Source organism: Zalophus californianus, chromosome 3 (genome assembly GCF_009762305.2).
Source record: "Zalophus californianus isolate mZalCal1 chromosome 3, mZalCal1.pri.v2, whole genome shotgun sequence".
Taxonomy (NCBI): domain Eukaryota; kingdom Metazoa; phylum Chordata; class Mammalia; order Carnivora; family Otariidae; genus Zalophus; species Zalophus californianus.
This window is the reverse complement of record NC_045597.1, coordinates 148,707,081-148,727,440: the sequence shown is the minus strand read 5'-3', so window position 1 is coordinate 148,727,440 and position 20,360 is coordinate 148,707,081. Positions and strand designations below refer to the sequence as shown.

The window sequence follows — 20,360 nt, the reverse complement described above, 5'->3', positions numbered from 1 at the left end:
AGGGTGCACATAGGAGCCTGTAGGGAGTTTTCCAAGCACCCCAAGGTGATTTTTAATGTACAGACAATCAAGGTCCACTGAAGAGAGATTCACATTTTCTGAAGATGCTGAAGGCTTCTTCAAGTAGCTATTACAGGAACTCAAAGGGGTACAGCAAAATACTTTTCTTTGTCAGAGTTCTGCTAGTTGATTGAGAACCAATTTTACTTTTATTATTCATTCAATATCTGTTTAACAATCATTTATTGACCATCTAATCTATGCCAGGTGCCTTATATATGCAGTAACAATGGGCTTAGTAATACTGAGCCTCAGAATTAGAAAGATGAAAGTAGTAGGTCCTTTCACCACATGGCAGAAAGAAGAAAAAACATGCCCTTGCTATAGGCCAGCTCCCAAAAAGAGGAGATGAGGGAGTGGAACCATGCATGCCCAGTTCTTCCTCCCAAACTCACCAATCAAGAGTCTTTCCACTTCTCCTGAGAAGAAAAATAAGGAGAGTACAAAAGTCATGCTTGTAGAGATCCTTCCATATGGAAGGACTCAACATGTATAGGAAGTATTTCCCTTCCTCCTCAATGGTGACATTTGAATGGGATTTTTTTTTAAGATTTTATTTATTTATTTGACAGAGAGAGAGCAGGAGAGCACAAGCAGGGGAGAGAGACAGAGGGAAAGGGAGAAGCAGTGCCCTGCTGAGCAGGGAGTCCCATGCGGGACTTGATCCCAGGACCCCAGGATCATGACCTGAGCCGAAGGCAGTCGCTTAACCAACTGAGCCACCCAGGTGCCCCTTGAATGGGATCTTGAAGGAAGGGTAAGAATTTTCCAAGTCTTTTTTATTTCCAAACTTCCATGAGTTTTCCATGTTGTAATGGCAGAAAAGAGAAACAAAGCATGAAATGGTAAGCATATTCAAATCTAAGCCTGTTTGGAATCACCATATGAGACAATGAAGAGCCTTCAGAGGATTTTAAGTCAGTGTATAGAAAGAGCAGCTTTGTCTATTTAAGAAAATGGTTCTGGGGTCAGTGTACACTCTGGGATAAAAAAGGATTGGTATCAGAAAGACTAGCTGCAAGGATGTAGCAATAATTCAAGATGGAAATTATAAAGACCTAGAAGAAGTACACAGCAAGAGAAACAGAAAGCAATGGAGGTATTTTGTAGATAGTTCTATAAGACAATGGGAAGGAATTAGTGGCTAATTGTGTACATAAGGGAGGTGAGAGAAAATAATATTGAAGTTGAGTGTGAGATTCTAGTTTGATAGATTTGTTATAATACAATATGACATCAAAACATAAGATTGGTCTGGGGTAAAAGATGAGTTCTATTTTACATATTATTGTGTCATTATATAGCTAATATCTAAGACCCAAGACCTCATCAGGCTGAAGTTGGCTGGCTCCCTTCTTTTCAGCATCACTGAGGACTTGGATACTCTTGTTTTTCTCCTGGACAGTACCACAATCCTTCCTATCTTTTGTGGTTCCAATCTATGCAATACCAACTGCAAAAGCAGAACATATTCTTGTGAACATCCTCTTTCCTCCGTAACGTGAAGCAAATAAAAATAACAAAAACCCCCACTCCTATCCTTTCTGATTCAGGGATATTAAAACCTATAAGTGTGAGCAAACTCCTTTGACAACAGTCAGAGGTAATAAGCTAAGGAGGGATTTCAGTCATGTCTCCATTCAAATGCCATCTTTTATTTTTATTTTTTTTTAAAGATTTTATTTATTTATTTGAGAGAGAGAGAAAGAGAGATAGAGAGCACGAGAGGGAAGAGGGTCAGAGGGAGAAGCAGACTCCCTGCTGAGCAGGGAGCCCGATGTGGGACTCGATCCCGGGACTCCAGGATCATGACCTGAGCCGAAGGCAGTCACTTAATCAACTGAGCCACGCAGGCGCCCCAAATGCCATCTTTTAAAGAGAACAACCCTTACAGTGTTATGTAAAATAACAATTCATCCCATAGCCCTAGAAACACACATTGGGTCTCCATCCCTTTCACCTGCTTTATTATTTTTTTAAAGATTTATTTATTTTAGAGAGAGGGAGAAAGAGAAAGAGCATGTGAGCTGGAGGAGTGACAGACGGAGAGAGAGAATCTCCAGCAGACTCCCTGCTGAGCACAGAGCCTAATGCAGGGCTCAATCTCAAGACCCTAAGATCATGACCTAAGCTGAAATCAAGAGTCAGATGCTTAACCAACTGAGCCACCCAGGTGCCCCTAACCTACTTTATTATTTTCATAGCATTTACTGTCACCTTCACTGCACTTACTATCTTTATTTTTTGTCATTGCCTCTATCCACAAAGATTCAAGCTCCATAAGAGTAGGCAACTTATTTTTATTTTTGATCAGTACTATAACATCAGAGGCTAGAATAGTGTTTGGCACATGGTCATTAAATAATCCATATATATTATTTGAATGAATGGCCATCAGAATTATAAATTCTCTTTTGCCAGTGGTGCTATGTTGACAATCTTACAAATTAAAGGTATCTCCTCTGCTTCAGAGTTTACGGCCTTTGCAACATTACTCTTAATACTGTTATGGTCTCTTCTAAATGTGATTGCATCCCATGATGCAACATCTAAAGTTGACTGAACCTAAGGACATCTGATCTAAAGACTGGAATAGATTTACAGCATGGTCTGATGCCAGAAGAGGAACTGGGCCAATCAAATCTCTTTTTGGAATTTAACACGGGAAAGAGAACAAAGCAGTGAGCAGCAGGAGCTAAAGCCAAGGAAAGATTTGAAGAAGAGTTAAGGCCATAAAAATTGAGGTAGAGTTAGAAGCCATGAAGAATTATGAAAAAAAATAATGTCATTAAACAGTAGAAGCCATGAATAGCCAGAAGCAATGAGGAAAAGAAAAATTAGATTGATTAGAAGGAAAAAAATTCAAGAACCAACATGTCAGTTATAATGGGAAATTAGAGCAGAAAGATTGTACAGAAAGAATTCTGCAGACGCACAAGAAAAAGGAGAGAGATTTAGTATTACCCATGAAATGGAGACAGAGTTGTTTGTCTCATCTCTAGACCTGACATATCTAATGACGTTTCAGCTCCAATTCCAGCCTGTATGTGCCGGGAATGGCCAGCAATCCCTGTACCAACAGACAAAAAATTACTCCAAACTTTGCCCTGAGAGGATAAGTCAAGGGGGTCAACACTCAGAGGCAAAGACCCTTTGCTCTTCTTTGCTCCCACTTTTATTGGTCCTTCAGGATAATCACAAATCCTTATCACTGTTTCTCAAGCACATGATGTGTGACAGGGGTCTTACTGAAACTGAGAGGATTTACAGGAAAGACAAGATATGCTAATCTGCGTGTTCTGGTCTACTAAACGTAGCCTAAGGGACAATGCACACATCTCTTAGATCACAGGGTGGCTGTTTGGGCTTAGAGAGCTTCAGGGAAGGCAACTCCCCGCGGCATTCCAAGGGCAGAGTGGTCACACAGGCCTCGGCATTCCAGAGGCCTATGCCCTTCTCTGAAACCTTCCCTCACCCCCAGCGGCCTCCGTGTTACATTTTAGCAAGCCAGGTATTATGTCTGATTTCATGCTCTGCATTAACCCCAACATGTATGTACCTTATGATAAATAATTATGATAATATAATTTGAACCTATGAAAAATATAGTTGCAGTAATAGTTATATATGTTCATAATTAATTTGAACTAACCTTAAGTGTCAATATCCAATGTCAATGTGCCTTATAAAGTACCATAAAATATTTAATTTCTTGTAAAATACAACTTTGACATCACTATTTTGATGCTATTAAATGAACCTACAAGGAGTACTTACAGGAACCTACACTGTAGAATGGAAAGGAAAAAAACCAAAAAGAAACAAGCTAAGAGATATTCTTTCTATGAGGTTACACTGTTGGTAATACTTTTCCTCTTTGATTTCCTTCTTCTTAGTCTTGACTATCAACTGTTTCTTCCCTTTGGCTCCACCTTAGTCCATCCAGGCTGCTATAACAAAATACCCCAGACTGGGTGGCTTAAAACAACAGAAATTTATTTCTCACAGTTCTGGACTGGATGTTTGAGATAAGAGTGCCAGCATGGTTGGATGACGGCTCTCCGCCAGGTCACAGACTTCTCATTATATCCTTCCGTGGCAGAAGGGGCTAGGGATCTCTCTGGAATCTTTTATAAGAGCACTAATCCCATTCCTGAGGGCTCCACCTTCAGAACCTAATCATTTCCCAAAGTCCTCACCTTCTAATGCCATTACATTGGGCTTTAGGATTCCAACATGTGAATCCGCAAGGACACAAACACTCAGACCATAGCACCCTCCTTATGAAAAATGAAACTGGGGACAGTGCTGTTATTGTTTAAGCATAATGCAAGAGGGAAGGCGGAAGAAAAACTAAAGAATCTAACTCAATCTCATCTTTTCCCAGGCTTATATTAGAATCCCTCTTTGCTGAAAATTATGACCTAAGATTTAGACCATTGTGCCTTCTCCACGTGACTGTACATTGTAAGTGGAAACTGCTAGAGTCAAAATCATGGAATCAGAATTTAATTCTACAAAAAGGGTTTTAAAATGTGCTCATTATACATACTTTATTATCTGTGGAACTTGATGTTTAGGATTAAACTAATCTCACACTTGGTTTAAAAAAAGAAAAAGCATCACACTTGTTAAAAAAAAAGCAGATTTCACTCAGAACTAAAAAATAATAAATTGCTTCATAGGAGTCTTTGCAATGAGTTTTAACTTCATGGAACTATAATTTAGTATATCTGATAAATTATACAATCAACTGCTCTCAGAAACTTCTAAATAAAACTCTTTAAAATGGGGATGACGGCATCAACGCAAAGAGGTTTGGGGCCTTGATTTTGCAGTACATCTCTTCCTAAATACGCAAAATTTATCAATTAAAAACAAAATATAGCTAGGGACAAAATATAAAAATGAGCTTTATATTTTATATTTTTGTGAAGTGGTGATTTCCTAGTTCTTGAAGTAGCCTTAAATATGAGCATCTCTTCTAATCACATGACCCTGAAAATCTTCATGGAGGGCAAACTGAAATACATAGATAAGAAAGCACTGAAAACTGTGGAGAAAATTAAAACCAAAGTTTGCTGGGAGTCCAAAATTCCTCATTTGTGAGTTTTTTAAATTAGAACTTTCTGATGTACAAGTGTTAAAAATACAAATGGAAGCAATCCATCTCTGGAAGAGAAGCTTTTTCCAACAAAAATAGAGATCATGTATTTTCAGCTAAAGCTTAATATGAAAAAAAAATTGCTAGCTTTCTTTTGTAAATAGAATGATTAACTAGAAAGAAAAATCCCATGATAGGTAATAGGCATGGTGTGTGTGTCACATTGTTTTTATAAATCTACAATTTAAAAGTTTGATAGTTCTGATAATTAACAGGAGTTATCCCATTGTAAACATATGTTTGATTTTCAGTCTTCTTCACGGTTTAATTGTAAGCAAATTCCGATTTTACTGAGACCGGTTGAAATTTTTTGGTAGGAACACTGACTATGTTAAGTGATGTGAGACCCTGTGATCCTGTTCCATTTGTGTTTAGCTAAAATGTCTGTACTGCTTGTGAGTCTTTAATACCATAAGTTGACCCATCCATGTAGAAATGAACTACAGTAAACTCACTGACGTCAGAGGGAGCCTTGCTGGTATCACTGGGTGTGACAAAGACATCTCAATTTGTAAAACTCTAAATGCCATTCTTTTAGGAATAATGTGCGACTACAACAACATTCCATAGTACTGATTTTTTTCTAGAAGAAAATTTCAAAGAGAAAGTACAAGATATCCTCAGAGAAAGTAGGCAAGTTTCTATTTGCTGGAGGAGGGAAATAACTCCTAATTGGGCACACATGCTTTGTTTCTAATTCATTTGAATTTCTTAATTCTAACATCACTTATCTATTTATTCATTGGAGAAATATTTTATGAGTAAAATCTTGCACCAGACATACTACAGATAAAGGGATAAAAGGCATGCTTCCTCACCCAGCATTAGGGAAGACAAACAGGTTTAAAAAAATCATTTGAAAATTATCAGATGGAGGATTACACAGCATGCTACAATTGCACAGTGGTGCTCACCTGAGCTAAGTCTTGACAATAAGCTGGGGAAGACAGAGAGACTAGCATTTGGAAAAAAAAAAATACAGAGGAAAGAAAGCGTTGGAAACTGCACCTAACCTGGAGTGATAAAAGCTCAGAGGCAATGTGGAGGGATGGCAGAAACAAAGCTCAAGAGATGGGGCAGTGACTAAGTCACAAAGTCTCCCATTTACTAAGTGAAGGAATTTTTATTTTATCCTGAAGTTGATGAACTTTTTTTTAAAGATTCATTCATTCAGTCAGTCAGTCAGTCAGTCATCTGAGAGAGAGAGAGTGTGTGTGCCTGAATAGGGAGAAGGACAGAGGGAAAGAGAGAATCCTCAAGTTGACTCCTTGATGAGTAGGGAGTCCGACGGGGGGCTTAATCCCAGAGCCCTGATATCAGAACTTGAGCCAAAACCGAGTCAGACACTCAACCCATTGTGTCACCCAGGCACCCTATGAAATTGATGAACTTTAAAAAACTTGCAGTTCTTGAGGACTGAGGTCACACATACTCACCTCTCAGAAAATGAACTCTGCTCTTCTTTAAAATGCTATTTTCCGTATTTTTTATAACAATATTATAAAGATGTCCAATGGCTGTATTATTCCTAGGCCTTTTTCCCCACAATAACAAGGAAAGACTACATCCTAGTTTCTTTGAAGATTTAAGTCCCTTTCAGAAGTTGAACAGCCTTCAAACACCCTAGAATAATATTCTTTCTAATTCTTCTTTCCTCTCTCCACTCTTAAAGGAGTTGGTGTTGGCTGTTGAGAGAATTAAAAAAAAAAAATGCTGATTTCAAAGGGATATCAGGAAGGAGAACTGAAGAGTTAAGAAATATTCAGGTTCTAACACTAAATAATGACATAATTCTCAACTCATTTAAAAAGGAGAATTAGATTAGGAAATCTTAACTTTGCATCTGTAGCCAATACATAGGGTTCTATGAACTCTATGTGTAATCTCATAATTCAGTTTTGTGTCCAACAATTTCACCTTGAACTTGAAACAAATAAGAAATAACATAAGATGTATGTGTGAGCCATACACAGAAATTATCCACCCTAGTATTTGGTAAGTAAATATATCACCAATGAGAATAAGGTGCCTCTCAAACCCAGTATGTTTAGTACTGAAATAATATAAAAGAGCTGTGTTTTGACTGTTTCTAATATTCTCTAGTCAATATTGGCTTAAACTGTACATTAGAGTTAGGTTCGTTTTCTTCATGGAAAGGCAAAACTTATCTGCACTTATATTTTTAATTCTGATAAAATTTATATTCAAATTCTGTGTGTTGACATGTTGTTAGAATTTCTTTGGAAAGAAAAAATCCAGTGATGCATATAGTACATTTCAAAATAAACCAGTGATTCTAATAGGTACATAAAAATGATCAGTTGTTCTTCAGATCAATATATTGCTTTGAACAAATGGATTTGATGCATATTTTCCATCTGGAATTTCTGAAACCTAGAATGTAGTTCACCAGGAAAACAAATGACCCCCCAAAATTGTTTTTTTTAATGTTTTATTGATTTATTCATGAGAGTCAGAGAGAGACAAAGAGAGAGAGAGAGAGAGGCAGAGGCAGAGGGAGAAGCGGGCTCCCCACCTAGCAGGGAGCCCAATGCAGGACTCGATCCCAGGACCCTGGGATTATGACCTGAGCTGAAGGCAGACACTTAACCATCTGAGCCACCCAGGTGTCCCCCAAAGTTGTTTTTCACAAAACAAAATTCACTAAAATTTTTAGATCCACTTTTCAGTTTCCTTAAAGAGTGTCATTTTCTTCTCCCATCTGAGAGCTAAATAAAACAAGCAATAAAAAGAAACTGCATAAGAAAATACAGGTCATTAGAGAAATTGAGGATCATCAAAATGTATGTGGAAATAATAGTATTATTTTATCCTGCATTAAATATTAAATATGTTAAATATCCATATTAAATATTAAATATAATATATAAAAAGATAATGCCATCCAGAGTTAAAATGACCAGATTTCAGAAACTGAAGTCAGTAGAGATTGAGTGTGCTACAAAGTTCTTAAAAGGCTTATTGGGAAATATCAAAAAATATGAAATTTGGCAACATGGATGTGTAATGTATGGATATGGTTTACAATATCTGTAAAAATGCTGATTTAGAAAGAAAAGTAAGATAGAGATGGAAGAACAGAAAAGAGATAATATGTTTAATAGCTGGGCAATTTATAGATAAGGTTAAATAATTTATTTTGGCTTCTATTCCCATTTCTTTGTTGTTGCTGTTTTTAATTCAAGCCTTCATAGTCTAACGTGTAACAAGTTTACTGAAGAGTTTCAAGGCATCAGGATATAAGCATAAAATGATTTTAATTTTCCCAGGTATTGCCTTCCAGCTATGCTATGTTCCACTTAATGATATTTTGGCTAAATTCCATCATTTTCTTGTTACACTTGGCTATTATTGTGGTCTCATTTTATTTTTAGGGCTCAGCTCTACTCTTTTTAAAAAGTTCATTCTCAAACTTGATTCCATGTTTGTCTTCCTAGCCCCACCTCCCACATTAAGGAGTAGAACTGAGTCCCGCTTACTAAGAATGAGAAGGTGCATAGTTGGCCTGACTCAGAGATAGCTCTTCTTTGTTTTCCAGGCACTGGTTTCACTGCTGTTGAAGGCACAAAGTAGGATAGAGAAGACAAAGATGTCTTAACGTTACTGCTCACACACCAGTTAAGAGGTGTTCCTCACATCACTAAGATTCAGTCTGTTCTATCTGATACTAATGTTCTCTGCTGATGGAGTAGGCTTCACATAGTTGATGCATGTGGTTTTCTTGAGGCAATGGGGTCAGCATCGCCCCTGCTCTCCTTGCTGCGCACAAAATCTCCCAGCTGAAGGGATGATTGGATGCTGAAATCCAGTTCCCATTCAGTTTCTCAAGCTGTGTCAAAAGCATCCAGAATGGTGATTTTTGTCCAATTTGCACAAAAGCCTTAAGCTGAGGACTCCTGGAAATGTTTGTGCCTGCCCTTGATAGATCCGTAATGCTTTTGTTAAACTGGATTTGCCATCAAGTGGGCCCTTGGCTTCTGCTCCTCGTGTAACTTCTTGATCCTTCACAAGAAGCTATGGGAAGAGGTGGGGTCCTCTTCCATAATGCAAGTTTCCCTAAACTTTTCCAAATGTATTCATTACTCCTCTACAGTCCTTCAAGTCCTGCTCACTGTGGTCACTCCAATTCCTGTTCAAGAACCCTCCTTACCCAACTTCAGAAAACATATGATACAATCCCCTTTTCTTTCAAATAGCAGAAGGAGGGAACTGGAAAGAAAAACACCTCATATTCCTGGAATCCCAAAATTATCTCCCAAGGACTCCCTCCCTACACACTCTGATCCTTGAGTGACATCAGAATGGACCTATTTGTTTGCAGCTTTGTCATGCTTCCAATTGGAGAATCAGATGCTACTCTCTTTGTTCAGATACCTCTAATCCTTATTTTCTGGTATTTTCCTTAAGTGGCTTCATACTATAAAAAGCACCTACACCCTTAGAAAAGAGGGAGTGAGCTTCCATTGAAATAATGTTCAATCCACAGGGCCAACGTTTAATTACCTCTCTCCTGCTATTTCCTATTGTAACTGGGAAGAAATATGGTAAAATACTATTGGGGTTTGGCCAGTTCAGTGAGTCCAGCCAGAAGGTGGCCATTTCCAATTGAATGTTGATTGCTGTATTATTTGGAACGAGTGCTATCTTTTGTTCTTAGATTTGGGCCTTAGCCAATTCAGGAATAATAGTAAATATTCTATTTGGCACCCAATGGCTGCCTCAGTTGATATAAGAGACTTGTAACTGAGTCATATTATCAGTTTCAGCTTCTCCAACTAATCAAAGCACAAATTTATTCTTCCTAAAACAAAGTTCTTCATAAATCCTTGATGTAAAATTTTCAGTGTCTCTACAATATACCTAGAATAAAATGCAAACCCTTCAGCATGCAATTTTAATTTCCTACAAACCAGTCCCAGCTTATCTTTTTGTCTTACCTCAGCGTGTCTTCCCAAACCCTGATGGCTCTACTTTCCCATGCTACCCACCACCCTAGTACTTCCCACATGTTTTTCTGAATCATGGGTCTTAAATAGACTGCCCTTTCTCTTCTCTTCCCCCCAAACCAACTTACTGAAAATGTTCACTTTTTTCCAAAGACAAGCCCTAATTCCTCCTTCATCATAAATGCCCATCATCCCTATAAGAATCAATATTTCATATGAATTCCCTTAACAATTAGTCTAGATGCCTTATGTCAGTATTCCCAATGAATCTTTGCTGAATAAATGAATTAAAAAAATATCTTCCACTAAATTGTAAGATCTCTGAGGTAGAAATCATCCTATTTTTCTTTAACTCTTCACAAAGAATAAAACAATATGAAATATATAGTAAATAGTCAATATAATGTTCCACAAATTAAATAGAGAACTAGAAGTGGTGGACAGAGAAGAAACCATAAGACAATAAGAAAGTAACCAAGAGGGCACCTGGGTAGCTCAGTTGGTTAAGCGACTGCCTTCGGCTCGGGTCATGATCCTGGAGTCCCGGGATCAAGTCCCGCATCGAGCTCCCCGCTCAGCGGGGAGTCTGCCTCTCCCTCTGACCCTCTTCCCTCTCGTGCTCTCTATCTCTCATTCTCTCTCTCAAATAAATAAATAAAATCTTTTTTAAAAAAAAGAAAGTAACCAAGATATCAGTAATTTCTCATTTTGCCTCCATTTGCTTTGCTAAGCAGCAACAGTACTCAGGGCCTTTTGGAACATAGGAGTGAAAATAGAACTATGTTAGGACCTTTCAGATGGTGTAATGTAAATAGAGATGCACTTTCCACTTTCCTGGACACCATGAGGTAGCTTTGGCATCATGAAGATGCAGTGATCAGGGAAGCATGGGAAGCATCCGTTAGGAGATTTCGGTGTACTAGCACCAGGGCAGTAGTGCCCAGGGGAATGAAGAGGTACCTAGTGATTTCTGGTGACAGACATTACCATGCATTGTAACCCTTAGAAACTATTGTACTCTAGGAAATAATTGCAGTGTCCAGGAAAAACTGAGTGCCAGGAGTGCACAATGCCCAGAATGATTGGACTCATTCTTCCATACATTTGATTCAACCCATTGAGACTTCCCAAAGTCCCTGAGAGGCACATAGTGTGAAATCCTGTGTGAATAAATGGGAGCTTCCATGTGAGTTAATGAGACCCAATCCGGTTCCCAGTCAGATGAAGCAGAAGAAATTCTACTTATCTACCACCACCCATCCAATAGCCAGATGGCTAGAGATGAATTCCTGGTGCTCTCTTTCTGCCACTTAATAAGCATAAATGTTGGAAATTTCAATGGATCAAATAGGAACCATTATAACAATGCCTAGAGTATTGCCCACCAAATCTACAATTTATATTAATTTTATTTTTAACAATCCATCTTGAGGCTGCAAGACATAATCATATTTTTAATAGCCAGATTTAATATTTTTAGGAAAAATAAGTTGCTCCCCTGGGAACTAAATGTTGTTTACATTTTATTTTCAAAAGGAACAGATTTTGTGGCCAGGTAACATCATGCTTTTATAAATATGTTTAATATATTATATTTGGAATGAATTATAATTCTAATAGTACTCTTGCCATGTAAATAAACATTAATCAGAGTTCTGAAAACAACTTAAAGAAAATATGCTACCCTTTCCCTATTCATTCAGTAGTCCTAAATTAAATTATAATTTATATAAATTTGATTTACTGATAATTTAAAGAACTATAAATCCTATTTAAGGACCAATTAAACCTCAAGTACTATCTGTGCAACCAAATTACTAGATTAATGTATAGTAAATAAAGATTTTTTTGAACATTTAAGGCCAATTCCAAAATGATTTGGATGTTAATAATATCACAGATCATGAAGGGTTCAATTCATTGTACACGTTTAGACACTGATGTGTTATATCTAAATCATATGTATAGTTGACTAGAAAAATATAAAAAATTCTTGAGGTGTATTTCATCAGAGAATATCTACAAACTTAAAAATAGGTTTGTCTTAGTTATTCTTCACCTATTGTTTCAAAACTGATCTTTCGAAGAATTCTCCTCTAGACCTATCAGTTCATTTTTATTCCATTTCTGTGTCTATGGTGATGTGAGTGAGAAAATCATCTAAAAGGATTCGAGGTTGGAGGAATGATTATCCTCAATTGCCTAAGGCAAAATAAACATGCCCAATTTGTTACAAAAAAGAAAAGCCATTGTCAAAGTCAGGAAAACAGAACAAGAAGAGAAACTAAAGGATGAGAGTTGATGGAAAATGGTTTAATAAACCATGAAGGGAAAAATGAGGGTTGGGTATAAGGTTAGGGTGAAAAAGATAAGATCAAAAGCAGTTGGGAAGTGATTGGAAGAAAAAGGTTCTGTTTAAAAAATGCAGGGATAGCTTTGCGCAATGGCAGTATCGTAGCCAATGAGGTTTATCCGAGGCGCGATTATTGCTAATTAAAAAATGCAGGGATGCTAGTGACCACTGGATGTGCCATCCTGGTAATTTTAAAGGAAAAACCCATGTAGGACTAGAAAGCTTATAAGATGTTCACAGAAAACCAGAATTACAGAACATAATTCAGAAGGTTATCAAGCAACAATGGTAAAAACAAAAAAAATCCAAGAACTTCATGTTATCATCCTCCCAATATATGAAATTTTGATGATTAATAAGTTGGACTATAAGGAGATATCAAGGCTTTCTAAACCATCATTTCCACTCTATTGCCTAAGAAGAGGGCTTTAATTGAGAAGGATCAAGTCTAGGATAGTTTTGGGATCATGGAGCCAAGGGCACCCCATTTATAAGAAGCCTGGGTATACAACATAAACAATCTACGCTCTGGGCATTGGGCAATGTTCCTTTGCCTTTCTTTCCTTGTATTTATTGTTCCTTACCTTCTTAGTAATAATTTTTAGTGGTTCAGTTTCATGGTATGAGTATGAAAGGACAAATGCCCTGACATGCTATTCAGTGTGTGAGAAGGATAGGCTCTGGGCCAGAAATGCAGAGAACAATTGGAATTCTTTCCAGGTCCACACCCCAGCCCCCTTCTCTAAGAAACTATTGAGTATATTACTGCTGCCAAGAGTCACAGCACTGTCTTGTTTTTTGCTCTTCCTAAGAACTAGTTGTTTAAATTTTCCTTGGATCCCATGAAATAACCCAATAGCCTATTAATAAATTCCACTAGGTTTTAGATAAGATAATTTGAGTTATTTTCTATTCCTTGTAACCAAATTAAGAAAATCTCCAAAATGATTCCATTGATCACATTAAGATCAAGCTTTCTACTTAGGAGTTTAAAGCTAAATTTGTTTTTAATTAAGAATGATAAATAACGCATTTAGTTCTTTCCTCCCTGGACTCCGTGGTAAAGAAAAGGAGTTTATGAATAAACTGAGGATGATCCTAGCCATCTCAATAATAGGTCATGACAACAAATATAACATAATAAATTTAGTACTGTAAGAAGAGTGCTTTTCAAAGCTTGTCTAAAGAAGAAAGCAAATAAACATGAGCTGGGAAGATTGTACTCTTAATACTCTGGATTTCCTGAACTTCTTGGTTTAAAAATATTCCTACTACATCAGCAGATCTCTCAGAGAGAATTTATGTTAGGAAATTAATAACAAACGCATTTCAAAAAAGTTAGAGGTATTTACTTACTTAGAACTAGAAGTATGGTTTAAAAGTTTTCTGGCTTTTTTCCTTGAGCTATCTAGTCATTACAGTGGTGGTTCTGTACCAAAATGGTATGTATATAAACTTCCCAAACAGAAAAGAACTGCTTATTTTGAGTGTAGGTGGAAAAGGTACATTTGACAGCATTGACAGGACAGCCATTGATTTCACTGTTGTTGTTCTTCAAATACAGGTTAATCTATTTTTTCAGTCCTTTTCTTTTATCCTTTTCAAATGACTACAGAAATAGACATGAGAGGAGCTTTTTGTAACAATCTTCTAAAGCTCTATCACTTTATCTATGGAACATCAGCCCAAACACCATTAACAGATATGTTCTACTATGTACTATGAATTTAACTTTCTACCAATGTATATCTAAAGTATTTCAATTTAAAAATGTATAAATTGGGCGCCTGGGTGGCTCAGTCGGTTAGGCGGCTGCCTTCGGCTCGGGTCATGGTCCCAGGGTCCTGGGATCAAGCCCCACATCGGGCTCCCTGCTCGGCGGGAAGCCTGCTTCTCCCTCTCCCTCTGCCTGCCTGCCGCTCCCCCTGCTTATGCTCTCTCTCTCACTATCTCTGTCTCTGTGTCATATAAAAATAAATAAAATCTTTAAAAAACAATAATAAAAATGTATAAATTGCCTAGGGCAGACAGTAGTAAATAACAACGTTACAAAAAGATTCTCATGATTTTGATAATTCCCATGTTTCTTTGGTTCACTCTGTATTTGGTAAAGTACCTAGCACATAGTAAGTACTCAGCAAACATTTGTTAACTAATCGAAAAATCAACTGGGAAGAACCTATTCTGTCATTATACCTCACACATAAAAAGAAAGAGTATTATGAAATAAAAAAATAGAAACAAAAATAATTTTTAATTTGTTTTTTTCCCCCTAGGGTCAGGTTTTACTCTGTATTTTACCATTTTTAATTCCCTCAAATAAAGTGACTATGTTAAGAGTTAATAGTCATTTTTAAAATTAAATAATTTGCTGTAATTATTTAATATCACAGCAAAACTAGTTTGCTGTAATACTAAATATTAACACACCTGACCAATATTAAATCCTAAAAAGTAAAGAACATTAAATGTGTTTCGATAGCAGTAGAAAATTGTTCAATTGAAGTTATAAAAATATTTTTAGAATATATTTTAATATTAAAAATTACTGCTCTGTACGCTTTCTGTGCTTTGGAGTTTTAATAAATAGTTTACATCCCTTATTACACAAGAGACACTCTTCCACTGACCAAAGAAGAATATCATTTTGTTTTGCTTCCTAACAAACATCTACTATTTTCTCTTTGTTCACTGCCAGATGGAAATTGTATTAGGAAACAAAATAGAGTCTCTTAGTAGTCATGTTAAAATTAGACCCAAATTTGTTAACACAACTCATAGTCTGACTGTTGAAAAATATGCAGAATAGTTTCCCAAATGCCTATATTACAAAGTCCACTAGGGATCAAAAAAGAATAAATTATGAGGAAGATGACAAAGGTAGGATCTGTAGATTTGGTAATGAAAGCCAAGATAAAGATCACAGGACCAAATTCTAAGGAAGGAAAATACTATCCATTAATTAATTTAAAAACTTGAAGCATTATTTTAGAAAATATATATTTTTAAAAGCCATGGAAGTACTTTGATAAAATAGAATGGCTGAAAAGAAATTTAAGATACAAAATATCAAGAAACAAATACAGTTAACAAAGGCAAACAAAAAACCACCATTCAAATCAACTCTATGTCATTGTGTTCCTAATCACATTATTTTACAAAATAATATTTGCATAACTGGGGGAAGGAGGACAAGAAAAATGATAACTTTAAATTAAAAATTGAGAGTTTGGTTATTCCCTAACAGAAATAGTATTCTGTAGCATTAAGAAATGTTTATCTTAATGACCACTGGTTTTTATGTAAAAAATAATGTAACAAAAATTTTATAGGAGACATGTAAACACAAAAATAAAATTTTTATATACAAGGACTAAGAATTAAATCACAGGTTTGCCATAAATTCTTGCAAACATCTCTTTTTACTCAGCAGTGGTTATTTGTTTATATCTTTAAATATTGACTTCAAAGTCAATTAGTAGACATCACTCCTTTCAAAATCTTTCTAATATGTTCCAGGGTTGTCACAGAGTAAAATATCTCCTTTCCTTATAATAATTCATCTGGATTTATTTATGCTTTCAGTTATATAAAGTGTAACAGTACCAACCATCTTTAATTGGAAAAAAAAAAATCTGTTCTCCAAGTATAAAACAAAGAGAACTAAGAAATCAAATGCATTTAGATAGAAATAACAATTGTACATTATGCTTGGCTTCCACTTCTATTTGAGATTTACCAGCCACTTGGAAACAGAATGTTACTGTCTTAGCCCTACGCTGGGAAAATAGAAATCTAGTTACATTATGTGCTATTACATTTTTTTTTTTAAAGGATACAGTCCTCTGCAGCAGAGCACTAGCTGTACCTCTCCGGCTGTTCTAGTTCTTCCACATAGCAAAGAAAAGAAACAAGCAAGATAAACAATTGTATCTTTTTATAAATTTGTCAGGACTCTATTACACTTAGCTGACAGAATATTCAAAATGTGTTTTGGCTTCCATAACCGCTGTAATAATCTCTCGTTAAAGACACTAACAATTTTTTAAATGATAAATCCACTGAATTTCTTTTAACCTTTATGTCCCTAGATCTGAATATAGCATCTCATAACACTGACCACTCCTAAATCTTGGATGTCTCTCTTGCTCATGCCTTCCAAGACACTACTTTTTCTTACTTTTTCCTACTGTCAGACTACTCCTTTTCAGTAACATTTTCCTTTAATTTTTCATGGTTCCAACTTTGCAGGTTTATTCTTCTCCATATCACACTGATTTCAACTACCACATATTCTTAATGACTTCTATACTAGTCAATGACTTGTCTTCTGGTCTAGAACTTCATGCGTTTAACTGTCTTCTGGATATGTCCACCTGACTGTTCCTAAATTACCTCAAGCATGGTATGTCAAAAATTGAATTCATTACCTTTTCCCTCAAATCTGCTTTCTCATTCTTCGCTGCCTGTTAAGGTAAATAGCATGTTAGTCCATCCATTAGCCCAACCCAGGAATATAGACCACTTCCTTATCTTCATCACCCTCATTTCACATTGTCAACTCTCATCTGTCCCCCAAACATCTTTCAAATATACACCCTCCCCCATCCCCTTACCAGTAACCTAGTACAGATTTCTATCAACTTGTACTATGGCTATTGTCTTCGAACCTTCAATTTCACACAGCTTCAATTAAGGCATACTGAAACCAGTACATTTCTAAAAGAGAAAATCTGAATGTATTTCTTCCTCACTTAAAATCTGGTAAATCTATTGCTCAACATAAGACAGTCCTCAAACTCCTGAAGTAATACAAATACGGATTTAAATTACCTTGTTCCTTCTATTCACATTTACAGTTTTCTCTCTTTGTATTACACACACACACACACACACACACACACACACACACACACACACAGCCTGTTCTTTGGCCAGTCTGAACTATTTGTAGTTCCCAGAAAGTCGTATGCTTTCTAGTTCCCAGGCTTTTACACATGCCTAGATCCCTCTTTACATTTTTCTAGCCATCAAACACATATGTATCTTTAAAATATTAAGTATGTCACTGTCCAATTTAATGCATCTTATTTTTAGTACCCATTAGAACTTGTATTACAGTAGTTTTTACTTTAATGAATTTATATGTTCAATTCCCTCATTCTCCAATCTATATTACAGAACAGAGGCTGTCCACATTAATCTTTGTATCCCAGTGCTTAGAACAGTTTTTAGCATTATTAGGTCTTCTATAAAAATCTGATAGCTGAATTAGTGAATAAAGTATTCTTTAGGGGCACCTGAATGGCTCAGTCAGTTAAGCCTCTGTCTTTGACTCAGGTCATGATCCCAAGGTCCTAGGATCCAGCCTCACTTTGGGCTCCCTGCTCAGCGGGGAGTATGCTTCTCCCTCTCCTTCTACCCCTCCCCTCCACTCATGTTCTCTCTTTCTTTCTCTTTCTCTCTCTCAAATAAATAAATAAATCTTTAAAATAAAAAAAGAATTAGTTAAATAATAAAAGATTAGAACTTGTTTTAATTTTACATTTCCTTGAAAAGATACTGACATATTATTTAAGGATTTTCTATCTGAAGAGATAACCAGCTGTCATTACATAAAAGAGAGGATTTGATAAATCTAACAAAGTGAGAACAAGAAAAAAAAATTGGTTTCTTCCTTAAGGGGATTTAGAAATCACCAAATGGCCAAACATATCCACAGTGTGGCATTATCTGAATTGCCAAACGTCACCCTTAAAATTTTTTTATTTCCTCATTTTGTCCACAGATTTAGGAAATTATCAAGAACATGAGTACAAGTCACTACTGGCTTTATATTTGGGTGCCCAAGATTCAGAGTACTGACCCCTTTCTTACAGAAGCCTAGAGTACCAATTCACCACATGCACCACCATGGTGGTTACCATATCCTTTGACATTTCTTACTTGCTTACTCAATTTCTCACCACAGTCAGCAGATTTTTCACAATATCAGGTTTCTGATTACAAATTTGAATACTGCCTATCATCCTTATCAAAATGAAATATATAAATTCCATCCCCACTCAAATAAGCAACTGCTTTTAAAAGATTAATCTATACAGTACAACCAAACTGTACCAAAACACCCATTAAATGTTTCTCAATTTGCTGGTAATGATAGTTCCCATTGATTTATGGTCACACTCCCACACCATCCATGAAACTAAATGGATAATGGTTTTTTTTATTAACAGAGTTGAGTTGTGTGATAAAAGATATTTAAAGCATATTACTTATTGATTTTGTGTATTTTAAGAATATCTCTCTAATTTGCAAAAACAGCAACAAGAATTGTTCAGTGAAGTTTAAGAAGAGAAATTGCCTTAGCTTCTTATTTATGTTTCAATCCATAATGTATAGCATGGTGATCTTATCCATTGCTAAGCAGCTCTTTAGTGGAAATCACTGAAAAAAGGAGTATTTTTATATGATTTACATGTTCATACATTTTATATGAAGGACATGTTCATACATGAAGTACATATTCATACATGAAGTACATGTTCGTATATTTTCTCACTTCAACAACAGAAAAAATATAAAAGAAAATCATTAAAGGCAAAACAGCAAAAGGACAATTTTAAACAATAAGTGCATATACCCTGTGATATTACCGTTTTCAAGTGATTTTATTAAGCCAGCCTCAACCTAGTAATTGATTTTCTTCAAAGTATGAGAACTTGACCTGCACTTGAAATTTATATACCTACTCTGAAGAAAAGCCAAAGATATGTGTCAGTAGTCCAAGAGAAGTCAGTGTGTTGTACTCCCAGGAACAAACTTTTGTGATCCCTGACCATCATTACAGTTTGATAATGATAAGGAAAACTCTAGTAAAAAATCAATGTTAGAGAAACCACCACTCATAGAACAGTCTTGGAGTCAATTACATATACTTCCATTGCAGGTATTATAAATATAGCAGCATACAACCTTCAAATCTGAATATTAATTTAAAGCTCTCTTAACTTAATGGGGGTGGGTAGCATATTCATGTAAGACATTAATGTAGAGTGAGTTTCTCATCCAGCCAATTTAGCTGCCCTGTGTTCTTACTTTAGGCACAGTTGATTTGCTGACATGTGACAATATTGTCAGGATTCATTCTTCCTCTGCATCCTACCCTCACTGGCCTCTTTTCTTCTAATTGTGCAAGCAAGGAGACAGTAGCTCTGGATTATCCCATTCTAAAACTTAATATCCCAAAGAAGAAAGACACTATTTCTCTTAGTGTCTACACTATATCCACCCCCTCCAAAAAACTGTTTAGCTCTGTTTAGATAATGTGTTCAAATTTAAAACAACCACTGTGACGAAGCTAGATCACATGTTTATCACTATGGAAGGAGAAACTGGATCATACCCAATAATACTTTATGAACTGAATTCAGAGCAATAAAGAGAATTTCAAGGAAGAAACAGGTATAGATGTGAGAAGTTAAAGACAGGGCACATAGCAACTGACTTCTCCTTAAATGGCCAATATCCATACATCTTTTCCTTATATGATAATTTTTAATGGCCCTACCTAACATAATGCCAGTATCCAACATATCTTATAAGGAATTCAAAGTTTCATGTAGTTGCTGGGCCAACTCCAAGTCCAGGGTCTCGAGGTAATACACACGCTTCTTAAGCAGATGCAAAAGTGACTTCTTATGGCCTGGCAACATAGGGTTCACTGATCGATTTGACCATGCAGTTAGGATGGGCTAATCCTAACAAATATAGGAACACACAATGGAGGAGTGGAACAAGAATATAGTATCCTGCT

General features: G+C 36.1%; 1 protein-coding gene and 1 pseudogene across 1 annotated transcript in view; one reads left to right on the top strand and one right to left on the bottom strand.

Moving 5' to 3' along the window:
- LOC113920334 (histidine triad nucleotide-binding protein 1-like) overlaps window positions 1-20,360 on the bottom strand; it is a 135,265-nt gene that overhangs the window by 99,903 nt on the left and 15,002 nt on the right. The window lies entirely within an intron of this gene.
- On the top strand, window positions 12,624-12,755 carry LOC113921046 (annotated as a pseudogene).